Below are 17574 nucleotides of genomic sequence, written 5' to 3'. Positions count from 1 at the left end.
GAATTTGCCTTTGGGCTGTCTTTTACCAAATTGGAAAAATTTTAGCCTCTCTAAAGGACTTAAAAAGAAAAAAACTGGTACATTTTTGCAACACCGTTTGGCCTCAGTATCACCTCGAAAATTATGAGGCATGGCCCCTTTTTGGGACGTTACGGGTAAGGACTCTCTCAGAGTTAGAAAAATATTGTCGCAGAGAAAGAAAATGGGTGGAGATTTCATACTTAATGGCTTTTGTTGGCCTTTCTAGAGACTCCATTCTCAGAAAGGATTGTAAGATGCTTGTAGCTACAGCCACCTCACTAATGATGATCCTCTTCTTATGCCTTCCAGGGCTACGGAACCCCCCTCTTCCCAACCTCCATCAGCACCACCTCTCCAGCACCTTTTTCCACCCCATTCTCCTTTGGCCTCCCCGGCTGTTCCCCATTCCCCCCAGACCCCTCCTTCTGCTCCCCATTCTCCCCAAACCCTTCCTTCTGCTCCCCGTTCTCCCTTGACTCCTCCTACATTTCCCTATTCTCCCCTGCCCCCCCTTGTTTCCCATGCCCCCTCCTCCTTGCCCATTTCCTCTTTCCCTTGGTTTTCCTTCCCTTTTCCTCTGGCTCCTCCATTTCCTCCGCAGGCCCCTGCTCTAGAGGCGGCTCCTACTCAGGCCTTGAGCAAGGGCCTCACTCCAGCCTCTACTTCTGAAGAGACCCCTGCTCAAGTTCCGGACAAGGTTCTCAACTCGGTGCCTCCTCCCCAGACCTCTACTTCCAACGCGACTCCTGCTCAGGCTCCAGGCAAGGGTCTTGCCGTGGCGTCTCCTCCCGACCCCTCCCCCTCTTCCAGCGTCAGGTAATCTTTCCCCTTGCCAGCAGAATTCCTTGGCCTTGCCAGTTCAGCCGGCACTTTCCAGTCCCTCACTCACGAGAAGTGGGACCTCCTATCTCCCTCCCCCGCATACCCCTACTCCTGCAGGACCTTCAGGGCTCTTACGGGAAGTACCTGCCTTGCCTGATGGGACACTTAGGGTGCATGTTCCATTCTCTATCTCAGACCTCAACCAGATTAAGGAAAAGCTAGGTCGGTACTCTGAAGATCCCACTAAATTTACCAAGGGCTTCAGGGATGTGTCCCTACAATTCGAACTTTCTTGGGGTGATTTGCATGTGCTCTTCTCCACCTGTTGTAACACTGAGGAGAGGAAGAGAATCTGGGAACAAGCCCAGAAATTTGGGGATACTTTCACTACCAATGACCCCACAAGATACTCCCCAGGAACAGCTGCGGTTCCCTCTAGTGACCCAGGATGGGATTATCAGAAGAGTGAGGTTAGGGGAAAGTGAGACCACATGATAATTTGCCTGTTAGAAGGCCTGAAAATGGCCTTTTGAAAGCAGGTAAATTTTCAGAAAATTAAAGAAATTACTCAGGGAGAAAAGGAAAACCCTGCTCTTTTTCAAGATAGGCTGGTGGAAGCCATTAAAAAGCATACAAATTTAGATCCTGACTCTACTGAAGGGGCAGCAGTCCTTAGCATGTATTTCATTAACCAGTCTGCCCCAGATATTAGAAGGAAACTACAGAAATTGGCAATGGGACCCCAAACACCTCAGGCCCAGTTATTGGAGACTGCCTTTGGAGTCTTTTAACAACAGAGACCTAGTTGCAGTAAAGGAGAAAGAACGCAGGGAGCGGGCTAGAGACAAAGAACATGCCCAATTTCTGGCCACTGCCATGGCCAGGAAAGGACCCGGGGTTTCTTCTGGCAACTCGGGCAGTGGGAAAACCTGCTTTCAATGCCACCAGGAGGGTCACTGGTCTAAGGAGTGCCCCTCCAGGGCACCCCCTCAGAGGAAGCCCAGCAACTCAGGCAGGGGAGGCCACAGGAAGGTTCACTGGTCCAAGGAGTGCCCCTCCAGGGCGCCCTCTTGGAAGAAGCCCCCAAGATGATTACCTCCAGGGCCTTGCCCAAGATGTGACCAGGAGGGACATTGGAAGAAGGATTGTCCCTGAGGTAGGAGAAGTGGTAGAGCAGCCCCCCAGTGCCCTGTCCTCCAGTCTTCTCAAGACTGGGGAGGACAAGGGAGCCTGGGTCCGGGCAACACTCCCACTTTCTCTATCTCTCTCATCAAGCCCTGCGCAGAAATCGAGGCTAAAGGTAAGGTTACCCACTTTATCATGGCTATGTTCTTTGCTTTAACCAATTACTCTGGCCCTGTTCGCTCCTTAACCCATCTGGTTGTGGGCAATGAAGGGGGAACTAAGGGATGTCTCTAGACATACTACCTCCCCTTCCTAGTTGAAAATCTGTTTAAATACTCCTCCCTTATGCTCTCCTCTTGCCCTGCCCCCTTGCTGGGAAGGAACCTGATGGAGAAGTTGGGGAGCCAATTTTCTCTAGTTAAGCCTCCCATCTCCCTTTTCCCTCTGTGTACCAGACCTCCCCATGTTCCCCCTGGAAGTGTGGGAGACAATTTGGGATCAGGGAACTCCTGGGTGAGCTACTCTTGCCACCCTCGCCGTTGTTCACCCCTGAGACCCTAAAGTTTTTTCCCATCACTGTATTTGTAGCCCCACCCAGGAGGTTTCTTTGTCCACTGCCTCAGGAGTGCTTAATTTCTTGAGAACTCAAGGCTATAGGGTCTCTTTGAACAAAATCCAGATAGCATGCCAGTCTGTAAAGTTTCTGGGACACGAACTCCCTGTCCCAGACACTAAGAAACAATTTCGAACTTTTCTAGGCATGGCTAGATTTTGTAGACTCCGGATATCTAGTAACAGTTTTGTTGTTAAGCCCTTTTGTGATGCTCCTCTGGGCCCAGACTCACTCCCTCAAGAGTGGGGCCCAGACCAGGCTAAAGCTTTTGTGATTTTAAAATCTAAATTGACCACCACGCCCCTAACCCAGTTCTTAGGACCTGACCCTAGCCAGATTGCTTGCTTTTCAAAACAATTATACTCTGTAGCTGCTGGATGGCCTGTAAGCCTTCGGGTTGTGGCTGCTACAGTCATTCTGATTGAGGAAGCCTCTAAATTTACACTTGGCCTCTGAAAATGGGAAGATAAACCCCTTGTCAAACTGAGAAACCAGTTAGACCACCCACACCCACACAGCAACTCTCATATCCACAAAGCCCCCCTCCCCAATACGACTTTCTCAAAAGTTTGAGCTACTCCATTTATGCTTGCTACTTCGTTATGGGCTACTCCCTCTATATCAACACCTTGCTTCTCTGCAGGGGAATATTCCCTTACTTGCGAGACAAGCTGCAAGGCCACTAGACAAGTTAACGCCCCTGTGGAGGGAGGGATTGTAAGAGTTTCTACTGATCTTTTGACCTGTACTACCTGTGCAGATACTACTAGTAACAAGAATTTTGGGAAAAAGGTGAAACGAAGTGCCAACACATGGCAAGACCCCAGAACCACTGTCTTGGTCACTCAGTGTTTGACACCCTACAAAGACTTTGGGGTGTGCTTTCTCCATTTTCAATGCCACACAGCCCACAGTCTCTAACTTAAGGGCAAAACATGGATTTTGGGGAAATGTCCTTTGGTCTCTTAAAAGGGAGCAGATTGTCTTATGCCCTGGTATAACCTACAACATGAACATATTCTCTCTAACCTTACAGAGGCTATTCATCAGTTGGCAAATGTGACAGCTTATGGTCTCTGGGAAATCCAGCAATCTTTAGATTCCTTAGCAAAAGTAGTTCTAGATAATAGAATAGCCCTAAACTACTTGCTTGCCTCCAGTGGGGGTGTATGTGCTTTAGCATACACATTTTGTGTATGCATGTGTAACAACAAGTCTGGGCAGGTAGAGTTCTGCACTGCTCATATTTTGGAAAAAGCTAGTTAGATGCAAGAAATTCACAATAACCTCAGTGCTCCAAAATCATCTTTTTCATGGGAGTCCTGGTTTCTTTCTATTTTGGCCCCTATTCTTATTCCCCTACTGATTATATTTCTTTTGTGTTTGTTACTAAATATTCTTGCGAGGTTCCTTTCTTCTAGGGTCAGAGCCATCAACTTCCAGATGACTGCTTAGTCCTCAAACTGAGGACTCTAGCCCGCTGAACCTGGCATCAGCCGGGTTTTGAAATTTCACTCCTCAAGTGGGACCTAGAGAGGCAGGGACAGCTCTACGCCCCTTGCCAGCAGGAAGCAGTTTCAGAGGCTGAGATCTTTGCCCCTTACATCAAAAGAATTTGGGTTCCATTTGTTTGAGGGAGTATCATTCAGTTTCAGAAGCCGAGACCTTTGCCCCTTTTGGACAAAAGGAATTTGGCTCCTTTGTTTACAGACCCCAGAAGACCCTTAAACTTTTAGACTACTTATAGACTCACCTTATCTCTCTTCCCCAGAAGACCCTTAAACTTTTAGATTCCTTATAGACTCACCTTATCTCTCTTTCAAAGCCTTAGCCTTGCCTTTTGATCTTATTCAGATGCACCTTTGCCCCTAGCCCTAAAAAGAAGTTTGTCTACAGGTCCCAGAAAACCCTTAAACTTTTAGGTTCTTTATCTACTCTCTTTATCTCCCTTTGAAAGCAAACTTCTACCTTTCAGCTCCCTTCATTATCTATTCTCATTGTTTATTCAAATCTCTCAGACCTTCCAAACAGAATTCTCACCTAGACCTTTTTTCCCTAACCACCTTCCCCCCTTCCTCTGGCCACCCAAGGTTACTTTAGTGTATAAAAGATCCACTCTAGCCTGCATTCAGACGCTGAGAATTTCTCATGCCCAAAAGGCTGAGACTCTCATGCCCACTCGTCCCTATGGGTGTTACTGATGTTTGGGTTCCTTGGGAGTCTGGCCTATATGCTTTATCTCTAATAAACTATTTCTCTGGCTGGAAGAAGATTTGGGTTGAATTCTTTCAGGCAGGGCTTGGCGCCGTGATCTTGGGGTGCCTCTGTGCACATAGGAGCACCCCAAAACCTCTAAACCTCTTCAAGTGGACTAGGAACCTGACCTACCACTGCAGCCTCATTAACTCTGTGCTCTATCCAATTGAACAAATGCTATTTTAAAAACTCAGGAATTTAGATGTATTTTATATCCTTCAGAGTAACTGGAGTTATGCATGGTAGTAGAAATAGTTTTTTTAAAGCCTATATGGTAAAAAGAACTAAAATATAGTGAATTTAACAAAATAGATGAAATTATATTAAGCAGTTTTTTATAAATGCTTGAAGCCTCTTTATTTTAAAAATATTTTATTTTTCCACTTACATGTAAAAACAATTTTAAACATTTGTTTTAAAATTTTTTGAGTACCAAATTCTCTCCTTCCCTCTCTTTCCTCCCCCCTAATTGAAAAGGCAAGCATTGTCTTCTATTTCCCCATCTTCCCTTCTGCTGTATAAACTCTGTCATGCCGGTTTTTTTTTTTTTTGGCTCGAGGCAATTGGGGTTAAGTGACTTGCCCAAGATCACACAGCTAGTTAAGTGTCAAGTGTCTGAGGTTGGATTTGAACTCAGGTCCTCTTGACTCCAAGGTTGGCGTTCTATCCACAGGGCCACCTACACGTCCCATGTCATGCCTCTTTTATGTGAGATAATTTACCCCATTCTCCTTCTCCCTTCTCCCTTCCTCCTTCTCTCAGTATCCCCTTTTCTCACTCCTTAATTTTATTTTTTTAGATATTATCCCATCATAGTCAATTCACACCTGTGCCCTTTGTCTATGTATACTCCTTCTAACTGCCCTAATAGTGATAACATTCTTAGGTGTTACAAGTATCATATTCCCATGTAATGGGAATGTAAATGTAATGTATGTATATAAGGAATGTAAACAGTTTAACATTATTGAATCCTTTATGATTTCTCTTTCCTGTTTACCTTTTTATGCTTCTCTTGAGTCTTATATTTGAAAGTCAAATTTTCTATTCAGCTGTGCTCTTTTCATCAGGAATGCTTGAAGATCTTCTATTTCATTAAATATACATTTTTTCCTCCTGAAGGATTATACTCACTTTTGTTAGGTAGGTGATTCTTGGGAGTAATCCTAGCTTCTTGTCCTCTGGAATATCATATACCATGCCCTCTGCTCCTTTAATGTAGAAACTGCTAAATCTTATGTTATTCTGACTGTGGCTTTATAAATTTGAATTGTTTCTTTCTGGCTACTTGCAATATCTTCTCTTTGATCTGTGAGCTCTGAAATTTGGCTATAATATTCCTGGGAGTTTTAATTTTGGGAGGTTATTGGTGGATTTTTTAAATTTAAAAATTTTTAATTTCTATTTTACCCTCTGATTCTAGGATATGAGATCAGTTTTCCTTGGTAATTTCTTGAAATATGATGTCTAGGCTCTTATTTTGATCATCGCTTTTTCAGGTAGTCCAATAATTCTTAAATCATCTCTCTTCAATCTATTTTCCAGGTCAGTTGTTTTTCCAATGAGATATCTCACATTTTCTTCTATTTTTTTTTTTTAAAGGCATTTGGGGTTAAGTGACTTGCCCAAGGTCACACAGCTCAAGTGTTTGGTCTGAGGCTGGATTTGAACTCAGGTCTTCCTGGCTTTAGGGCCGGTGATCTATCCACTGTGCCACCTAGCTGCCCCTTATTTTTTCATTCTTTTGATTTTGTTTTATTGTTTCTTGATGTTTCATGGAGTCATTAGTTTCCACTTGCCCAATTCTAATTTTTAAGGAGTTATTTTCTTCAGTGAGCTTTTGAACCTCCTTTTCCATTTGGCCAATTCTATTTTTCAAGGAGTTCTTCTTTTCAGTGAATTTTTATAATTTTTTCCATTTGCCCAATTTTACTTTTTAACAATTTCTTTTCTTCAATGAGTTTTTATATATGCTTTTCCATTTGGCCAATTCTGTTTTTTAAGGAGTTCTTTTTTCGGTGGATCTTTGTGCCTCTTTTACCATTTGGTCTATTCTGTTTTTTTTTTTTTAAATATTATTTTCTTCAGTATTTTTTTGGGCATCCTTTATGAAGCTGTTGACTTTTTTCCCGTGATTTTCTTGCATCACTGTCATTTCTTTTCCAAAAATTTTTAACCTCTCTTATTTGATTTTTAAACTCTTTTTGGAGTTGTTCCATGAATTCTTTTTTTGGGGGGGGAGGGGCTGCTGAAACTAACTCACATTTTTCTCTGAAGTTTTGCTTATAGCTGTTTTGACTTTGTTGTCTTCTTCTGAGTTTGTGTTTTTACTTTCCCTGTCATCATAGTAACTTTCTATCATCAGGCTCCTTTTTTTTTGCTCATTTTCCAGCCTATTTCTTGACTTTTAATTATATGTCAAAGTTGGGCTCTGCTCCAGGAGTATAGGGGGCACTGTGCCAAACTTCAGATTTTTCATGCTTCAGACTTTTCAGAGCTAGTTCTGGAGGTGTGGTTACTGTTCTCCTGGCCTGTGCCCTGGTCTTTGAGCAACAAGCACTCTTTTTCACCATGGAATGATACCAGGGTCCCTGCTTCCCTGTAGCCACGCATTCTAGTATGCTAGTATTCCTTGTCTCCCTGGGGTCAAGACCTGGATCTCTATATGGGAAATGCAACAGAGTCCTGCATCCAGTGCCAGCAAAGGACCCCTGTAGTCTTCTGTTCAACCTTCATATTATCTGTGGGCTGAGAGGTCTGGAAGCTGACACTCTAATTCATGCCTGCTGTTGACTTGCTGGGGGCACTGTCTGCACTGGAGTGTGCTCCACTCTTACCGCAGTGAGAGACCTTTCCTCTTGACCTTCTAAGTTGTCTTGGTCTAGAAAATTGTTTCACCCTGTCCTTTGGCTGGTTCTGTCAGTACAGAATTCATTTTGAGGTGTTATTTTAAAGCTGTTTGGAGGGGAATTTGGGAGAGCTTAGACAAGTCCCTGCTTTACTGTGCCATACTTGAAGTCTCTTTAAAAGAAATCCCCAAAGAAAATATTATAGCTTGAAAAGTCATTGCCACCATCTTTAGATAACTCTCCATTAGAATGATAGAAGGTGACAAGGGCCTGAAAATGTCACATCTATCCATTATAAAATATATAACCAGAAATGCATTTTTCCTCTTCTATCTCTCCCCCTACCCCTACACTTCTGGTCACAAATTAGGGATAAGCTACCACAGAGTCAAAGAAAGGACTGCATAGGGAGCATATCCTTGCTTCTGAAGGGAAATAGCTTGTAGGCCAAAAGGGGCACAGCACTTTCGTGAGAGAGGGAGTTTCTTCAAGGTCTTTTGGTTAATGATGGCAGCAGAAGGTGAGAGATATGTCCTTCAGGGTTCCTTATCCAAATAGCATGGTGTAGAAGAGAGTGTTGGGTCTGTCCCAGAGGACCTTGATTCAAATCCCCACTCTGCTACTAGGTGTGTGACCTTAGGCAAGTCTCTTAACCTCATCTATAAACTGAGGAGGTTAGTTTTAAATTCATCATCCTTGTTCAGATTTTATGCCTAATATTAATGGTATCTCAGAAGCTGGAGTATTTGCCACTTTAAAAAGCCACAATCCTAAGATTTGCATAAATATTAAAAGCTCACATTTATGTATCACTTTATGGTTTGCAAATTTTTTTACATATGTTATCTCATTCTCACAATAATCCTGTGAGACAGGTACTATTATTATCTCAATTTTATACAGGAGGAAACTGAGTCTGAGAGAGGTTAAGTGACTTGCCCAGGATCACATAGTTAGTAAATGTTTGAGGCAGGATTTGCTCTTGGGTCTTATTGACTCCAAAATCAACATTCTATCCACTGTGTCACCTAGTTGCTCTGTGATATTAAAACAACTAACAAGTACAAAAGCTGGAGAAAAAAACTTCTGTAGTTTTCAAAGATTTGTAAATTATCAAATCCTTTAAATATTATTTCACTTAGAATGGTTCTTTTCTAAAGAAAACACATCCTCCACAAATCTGCCAACAGACTTTTAACTGCTTTCACTTTCAGCTTCTTGCTTCAGACAAAAACAAAGAGTTAAGGCTGAGTTTAAAAACAGTCAGATGAGAATTTTAGGAGATGGTAGGTAGCCAGAGAGGTGGAAGAGAGGCCCTTAAATTCTACTCCTCCCTACTTTTGAATAGATTTTCAATTACAGCTAACTTACTAACTAACTAACTAACTAAATATTTTCAAAGAGGAGAGAAATAAAGAGAAGAATTCAAAGAGGCTTAAAAAAACCTGGACTCATAGATAAGAAAAAAGAAAGGACAAGGAAATGAGAAAGTGGCTAATAAAACTTCAGCAAACACTATGGACTTAAAAATCTTGGAGAAAGTTGACCAAAGGAAAAAAATTAAAAATTAACTTCAAGCACAGCTCAGCATATTTAAAGGGGTCCTAACTCAAGAAACATCAAACTACATAATGAAAAGGAAATGAAGGATCTGAAGTAGGTAACCAAAAAGCAGTCCTTTCTAATGAGAAAGCCATCTAGGGTCAGAAAAAGGAATTAATTGAGTTTTAGGCAAATTCAGGGGTGGGGCTGTTGGCAGCGGTGCAAGGGTCAGTGGGACCATAGTCGCAATCATTCTGGGAGAAGAAGGTCCAGCCTATGTCCCTGTAAAGTTTGGTGGAAAGGCAGGCTTTGGGGGAAGGGCACTGAGCCATTGACACCTTGCAGATGGTAGCCTGGTCATGCTCATGTCATATGGTGACAGTGACAAAGGATTTGCCAAGAGGCCAGGTGCAGAGGTGGTGGTGATTGTAGGGAGGCGACATGCTCCACACCCCAGGGAGGAAAGACCTTTTGCTTCCAGATATTGATGCCTTGGGGAAGAGCCCTAGTTATCCTATTCTAGTTTTGACTCTGAATTTATTATTAGTAAATATGGAGCAAGGCAAATTGAAACTAAAAATCGACAACTTTGAAGTGGTAGAAAGTTTGAATACAGAAATGGAATCCATAGAAAATAGATTTCTCATGATTGAAGAAAAAGTAGCAGAAGCAGTAGAAATTACAGCCAAATAAGAACAAAGGACAAAACAACCAGAAAAAAAAAGCAGAATTAGAAGACACAGAATTTAAAAATCACTTGATTATGATAAAAAAAATATACCTACTTTTTCCAGGAACTTTATGATAAAATTTGCCAAAACCAGAGGATCTTACAAACAGCTAAGAAGAAAAACTTATTTTATCAAAGTACTTCCACTCAAACTGCATAGGATTTTTCATGTTCACAAGAAAATAGAGAATAAGCTGGAGCATGATTCACAGAGATTCAGAGGAAATCAGCTTTTGCCCCAGAATCTTCTATGAAGCTAAACTGGGACCAATGGATAAGGCTTTAGATAATTACTTGATAAGATACAGTAGTCAGGAACATTTTGTAAACAAATCAGTGGTGAACCTCAAGTAAAATTAATGATGATAAAATCATTCAATCAATAGAAGGGGAATCCATGTCAAAATCATACATGGTTAATAAAACAGAAGGGGTGACATGATCTGAAATTATCTACAGAGTAGAGGCAAAGAAATAGGTTAGGAATGTGTCTTGAAGGTTACTCAAATTGAACAAAAATTCAGAGGTGCTATTATGATCTGCAGTGGACTCAAGTGATAGGAATTAAGGAAATAATTGTAATTTATTATATATTATTATAAATAGCTTTTTTACACAATGCAATAGTGTCTTTTTAACGTTTGGTAAGTGAAGGTGGAATATTTATCTAATCTATATAATGATAGACTTGTGATGTACTAAATACTGATCATATATTGTTTCCTGTTTTTACTGATTACATCATAGGAAAATGTCAGGATATCAGAAGCTTTAACTCAATAAATTCCCAACAACAAGGTAAGTTTGACTGACAACTAAAGGTCACATACATAAAAATGTGGAGGATTGGGAAATAAATCAGTAATTTAATAAACATATATCTCTGAGCTTTGGTATTCCCCATGTTGCTTGGATTCAAAGTGGGGTAAATATATGACTATACTCTTCCCCTATTGATAAATGATCAAATTACATGAACAGTAGCTTTCAAAGGAAGAAATCCGAGTTATCAATAGAATGATATGAAAAAAATGCTGCAAATCATTAATAATTAGAGAAATGCACATTAAAATGATTCTGAAATTCCAATATACACCCTTCAGATTAGCAAAGATTATGAAAAAGGAAAATCACAAGTGTTGGAGGGACTGCAGGAAAACAGTATATTAAAATGCACTGTTAATCTAACTGTGCACTGGTCCATCCATTCTAGAAAGCAATTTGCAATTTTGCTCCCAAAGTCCCTAAACTATGTACATTCATTGACCCAGAAATATTACTAGGCCTATACCCCAAAGAGATCAAATAAAGAGAAAAAGGACCCATATGTACAAAAAATATTTATAGCAGCTCTTTTTGCATTGGCAAAGAACTGAAAACTGAGGAGACACCCATATGGAGCAAGGAACATTGAAAATAAAAATCAACAACTTTGAAGTGGTAGAAAATTTAAATATAGAAATGTAATCCATAGAAAATAGAATTCTCATGATTAGAGAAAAAGCAACAGAAGCCAAATTACAGCTAAATAGGATCAAAGGACAAAACAACCAGAAAAAAAGCAGAATTAGAAGATAGAGAGATAATTTAAAAATCACTGGATCATAATAAAATAAGAATACATTCATTTTTCCCCAGGAACTTTTGGATAAAATTTGCCTGAATGGCTGAACAAATTAAGTTATATGATTGTAATTGGGATAATATTGTGCTGAACAAATGGAATGGCTGAACAAATTAAGTTGTGTGACTGTAATTGAGATAATATTGTGCGATAAGAAATGGCAGAAGGGATGGTTTCAGAGAAACCTGAGAAGACTTGTATAAACTGATGCAGAGTGAAGTGAGCTGAACCAGAACAATTTCTATAATAATGCCATTATAAAACAAACAATTTTGAAAGACTTAAGAACTCTGATCAGTAAAATGATTAACCATAATTTCAGAGGCGTAATTATGAAGCAGACTATGTACCCAGTGACAAAGAGGTGATGGAATCAAGTTGTAGAGTAAGACTTACATTGTTTTGCTTGACTATACATATTAGTTGAAAAGGTTTTGTTTTTATTTTTTTCTAATGTAGGTAGGGGTGGGGTGGGTAGGAGGGAGAGAAATAAATGCATATTAGTTGAAAAGCAAAATAAAATAAAAAATTTAAAAAGAAATACATGACTCTAGCTCCTATCCAGTGCTGACTCCAGTCACAGACCACATGGCGACCACAAATCAAATAGCAAAAGGTTTAATTGAAACATATTAGCAAAATAAATAGGTGCGCAGCAGAAATCTTTAGATCCATGTATCTGACAACAATCTCCCATAGAGTCATGTGCCAGTGAAGAAGAAGAACACATTTTCCTCAATGACACTCAAGAGGGAGAGAGTGCTGCCATGGATTGTTCCAGAGATGGTTGTGCCAGGGATGTACTTGGCTCCAAAGCTGTTACTTAGCAAAACTCCACATCTGTGGTATGATCAATATGTACTCAGATTCCAGCCATTTAGGTTTGGCTAGTTTTCTCTTAAAAGGCAATGAAATGATCTTGAAGACTTAATACAAGGGATTAAGACTGGGACTGTTGTTGTAGCTCTCTGGTCATCCAAGGAACTTGGAAGGAAAAATTCAGTCCTTTGCATTTTGGGCAGAAGTCTGCCAGAGATGAATTTATTAATCAAATAAATAGAATTCTAAGAGAGTGAAAAATTAAAAGGAGCAGTTTCCTCTGTAAATCTGACACAAGGCATTTCCACTTGCAATTTAGATTTTTTTTTTATCACAGACAAAATTCTATAAGATAAAACTCAGTTACAGAGTCCAGGTGAAAATTCAGTTAACAGTTTTTGTTCATCAGATGGAACTCTTTTTTTTTTTTTGCTTTCAGCTAGGATTTCTTTCTTCTTTTGATAATTAATTTATTTTTAGTTTTCAACATTCACTTCCATTAGGTTTTGAGTTTTAAATCTTCTCTCCCTCTTACTACCCCCCCCAAGATGGCATGCAGTCTGATATAGGCTCTACTTATATATTCATATTAAGCATATTTTTCCATTAGTCATGATGTAAAGAAGAATTAGAACTAATGGGAGTAACCACTAGAATGAAGCAGTAAAAAAAACAAACAAAACAAAGGAAAAGGAGAGCAAATAGTGTACTTCTATCTGCATTCAGTCTCCATAGTACTATCTCTGGATGGGGACAGCAATTTCCGTTGTGAGTCTTTTCGAGTTGTCTTAGACTGTTTTTTTAAAAAAAAAATTATTAATTTATTTTGATTTATCAACAATCACTTCCATAAGTTTTAGAGGTTCTATATTTTTCTCCACCTCCCCAGGATGGTGGGCAATCTGATATAGACTATACATATACATTCCTACTAAACATATTTTCGCATTAGTCATGTTGTAGGGAGGAATTAGAACCAATAGGAGGAACTACCAGAAAGAGGAAACAAAACAAAAAAGAAGAAAAAAAAAAGCAAAGAGTATGCTTGAGCTACATTCAAACTCCATAGTTCTTTCTTTTCCATCATGAGAACTTTGGAAATTCTTAGATCCTTGAACTGTTGAGAAGGGCTAAGTCTATCAACTTTTGTCATCACACAACATGACTGTTACTGTATACAATGTTCTCCTGGTTCTGCTCACTTCACTCAGCATCAGTCCATGCAAGTCTTTCCAGGTTTTTCTAAAGTCTACCTGCTCATCATTTCTTATAGCACAATAGCATTCCATTACATTCAGTACCACAACTTGTTCAGCCATACCCCAATTGATGGGCATCCCCTCAATTTTCAATTCTTTGCCGCCACAAAAAGAGCTGCTATAAATATTATTGTATGTGTGGATCCTTGTCCGTTTTTATGATCTCTTTGGGATACATACCTAGGAGTGGTATTGCTGAGTCAAGGGTATGCACAATTTCATAGCGCTTTGGGCTATAAATGAATAGATAGCTCTGCCCATTTTCATGTTGCTATTTTTCATCATTATTGGTCCTCTTCAAAAACGAAGGACAAAAAAGATGTGAATAGGCAGTTTTCAGACAAAGAAACCAAAGCTATTTATAGTCCTATTAAAAAATGCCCTAAATCACTGTTGGTTAGAGAAATGCAAATTAAAACAATTCTGAGGTACTACCTTACACCTATCGGATTTGTTAATATGACAGAAAAGGAATAATAAATGTTGGAAGAGGATGTGGGAAAACTGGGATGGACACTAGTGCGCTGTTGGCAGAGTTGTGAACTGACCCAATGATTCTGGAGAACAATTTGGAACTATGCCCAGAAAGTTATAAAACTGTGCATACCCTTTGATCCAGTCATACCACTACTAAGTTTATATCCTAAAGAGATCAAAAAAAGGTGGAAAGGCCCTATTTGTACAAACATATTTATAGCAGCTCTTTTTGTGGTGGCCAGGAATTGGAAATTGAGGGGATGTCCATCAATCGGGCAATAACTGAACAGGTTGTGGTATATGATTGTAATGAAATATTATTGTGGCATAAGAAATGATGAGCAGGATGATTTCTGAAAAACCTGGAAAAACTTACATGAATTGATGCACAGTGAAGTGAGCAGAACCAGGAGAACATTGTACAACAACAATATTGTATGATGAACATCCATGAATGACTTATATATTCTCAGCAATACAATGACCCAAGAAAATGCCATAGGACTTATGATAAAAAATGCTGTCTGCCTCCAGAGAAAGAACTGATGGCATCTGAATACAGATCGAAGCATACTATTTTTCACTTTCTTTCCTTCTTTCCTTTTTTTTTCTTTTGAGTTTCTTTCTACAAAATGACTGATGTGGAAATATGTTTTTTACATGATTGCACATGGATAACCTATATCAGATTGCTTACTGTCTCAGGGAGGGGAATTAAGAGAGAGGGAAGGATAGAATTTGGAACTCAAAACTTAAAAAAACTTAAAATTTTTTTACATGTAATTGGGGAAAATAATAAAATATTATTTTTAAAAAAGGTGAACTTTTTCATAGTCTCAAAACCACTTCTAGGCTTCAAGAAAATATTATTCTGTTGGAGTCAGAAGTCCTGGGCTGTGTACCTCAGGGATTATTTGCCATATTCATCAATTCATCTTTTCACCTGCTTCATAGCTTTGCCCAGGTAGTATTCCAATGGGGTCCTCAAGTTGTTGGGAGATTATCCTTCCTTGCTTCTCTCGGTGGACAAGGATTTTGTCACAATAGAAGGAATGCTACTAAAGGGTGTCAGCTTGTGGCTCCTACTGTCCTTCACCCCACCCCCAAGTTTCTAGTCCCTTCTTGTAGCTTATCAGAACTTCAAGGTAATTTTAAAGGCAGTGTGCTGGCTGAGGGGATGGGATATGTGAAGTATGTCGGAAAATCAAAAGGACCAATGAAAAGGGGCATGTGTTTTTATTCATAGCTTCAGAAAGATGCAACATGAGGTGTTGCATATATATTTTATCAAGTATATTATTACCAATATAAAAATTAATAACATACAATTAATATACATTAATTATATATAAGTTAATATATGCTTAATAAAATTGTTATATGCTTAATCAAATTAGTTATCTGACTTAATTGTATACTTAATAAAATTAAGTATTTATATAAATATATTTAATAAAAATTTTAAAAGAAAATTAGAATAGGATGGGGTGGAGAAGTTATTTGATTGATTGTGTACATCATAATAATTGACAAAGCAGGTATGGAGGGGAAGGGGAGAATAGCTCATATAAAATAACTCCCATCTAGGAATATTCATAAGGAAAGAGAATAGTTAACATTTAAAAAGAGGGGGAAAAGCTTCCAGAGGTAATTGAATGAATTTAGAAATTAGGGCTAGTGCTATATAAGGCAGTATCTGTGTTAAAAGGGAAGAAGGAGGAGGAAAGTATAAATACTTTAAAAAACTCTTAAAGTGGTCAATTGAACTAATCTAGAAACTGGGGTTAGTTCTGTGTGTTTTTTTTCCCCAAGAATGTGTATTAGTGTATTTGTATGTAAGTGAATGGGTGTTTCTGTAAAGAGCAGGATTCACATTTTTTCTAGGGTTGTGGGTAGAAGTAAGGATAGAGTGGGATTGGATTGACTTAAAGAAAGTATGGTGTATCTTATGTTTTGCTGACATGAGAAAGGTTTTAATGGTACATGATTAAATTTTTTTTAAAAAAAATTATTGCTTTAGATGGTACTACATTGAATTTATCTGTAACATGCAGAAAATGTCTCTTTATCTTAGTTTTGTATCTTTCCTGGGCAGATTCTAGGACCTTTCTACATTAAGTGAGATTGTTCTGGAGGAGTTCTAAATCTGTCTTTGACACAGGAGGGAATGAAAAGAACAATAGCAGTGATGTATTCACCAGGATGAAGGAGATGCTGAGCTACAACAATGGGGGTGACCCAGACTGGATGAAGAAAAGACACTACATTATGCTTAGCTATTACTTTGAATATGCTGAGGACTGTGAGTGACTCTGAGTCCTGCTAGTGATTGAAGTAGTCAGTTGGCAAGATCCTTTGATTTCTCCTTCTTTGTCCCTGAAAGATGCTGCAGAAGTCCTTGTCCTTCACCATTCTCTAAATCCCTTGGGGTTTTGTGGGGGAATTCTGCTGTATAGAAGTAAGGAGCAAAAAAGAAAGTTAAAGAAAGCCTAGATATCTGTGTCCATTTTGTGGTATAAGAGAATTAGCTATTTTACCTTTAATTTCACTTATATTAAAACTTCAGTGATCCATATGTCATGTGTATCATTCAAGTGTTACGGAGAGAATTATTGGGGGCAGAGTCAAGATAATTAGGACAATTAAGATTTTAAAATATTTATGTATCATCTCCTACACTAGAATGTGTAAGGTAGGGTAAATACTGTGTTGATGCCAGATACAAAAGTCAAAAGTAGCCTCTATATCTAGGGAAAAAAGCTCAAGGTTCTTTTTCTTCTAAGGCTTTCAGTCATTTCTAGTGTCCAGAAGGGTTTTTGCAGCTTGCTAAAACATTGGCACATTCATATGTGTGATCCACAGGGAGGACACAGATTGAGCAGCATTCTATCTGGTGGCCATGATATTGCCCTCTGAGTTACTCCAAACACCTTAGCTGGATTATAATCCATGCAACAACCCTTTCACTGCGTGTGTAAATGACCTAGTAGGAAAAAGCTAAAACTAGTCATGTTAAATCTTTAAAAACAAAGGAGGTTTCTAGAATGGATAAAATGCTAAGACCTAACAATATATTGACTATAGGAACATACATAAAATATACAGAAATGCAGTTGTAGGTTTAAAATGAGAGGGTGGAAAAAAATTTTTTATGTATCAATTAACTCCAAAAAACCAGGAATTGCAGTAAAGCTGATTTCAGATGAATGTCCTACAAGTTCACCGAGGACAAAATCCAAGTAAAGAGAAAGTAATAAAATCTATGGCCTCATTTATACAAATAGCTAACAACCAAGATGAACCAGATAGCTCAATTCAAGGAGGAAAATATGACAACGTAGGTATCATTAAGATTTGTTGGGATGAGTCTCATGACTAGAATATGTCTCTAGAAGAATATACCTTATAATAGAATTGAATAGTAAGAAGATATACTC

The 17574-nt window shown here is 39.0% G+C and overlaps 1 long non-coding RNA gene across 1 annotated transcript; it reads left to right on the top strand.

Moving 5' to 3' along the window:
* Positions 1–648: 648 nt before the first annotated feature.
* On the top strand, positions 649–16635 carry LOC114026148. Its single transcript, XR_003567101.1, has 3 exons — positions 649–837; positions 10706–10756; positions 16233–16635. It is a non-coding gene; the product is annotated as an uncharacterized LOC114026148 (long non-coding RNA).
* Positions 16636–17574: the final 939 nt, after the last annotated feature.

Source organism: Vombatus ursinus, unplaced genomic scaffold (assembly GCF_900497805.2).
Source record: "Vombatus ursinus unplaced genomic scaffold, bare-nosed wombat genome assembly UNPS02014833.1, whole genome shotgun sequence".
Classification (NCBI taxonomy): domain Eukaryota; kingdom Metazoa; phylum Chordata; class Mammalia; order Diprotodontia; family Vombatidae; genus Vombatus; species Vombatus ursinus.
Note: the sequence above shows the minus strand (reverse complement) of the source record. Positions and strands in the feature narration are given on the sequence as shown.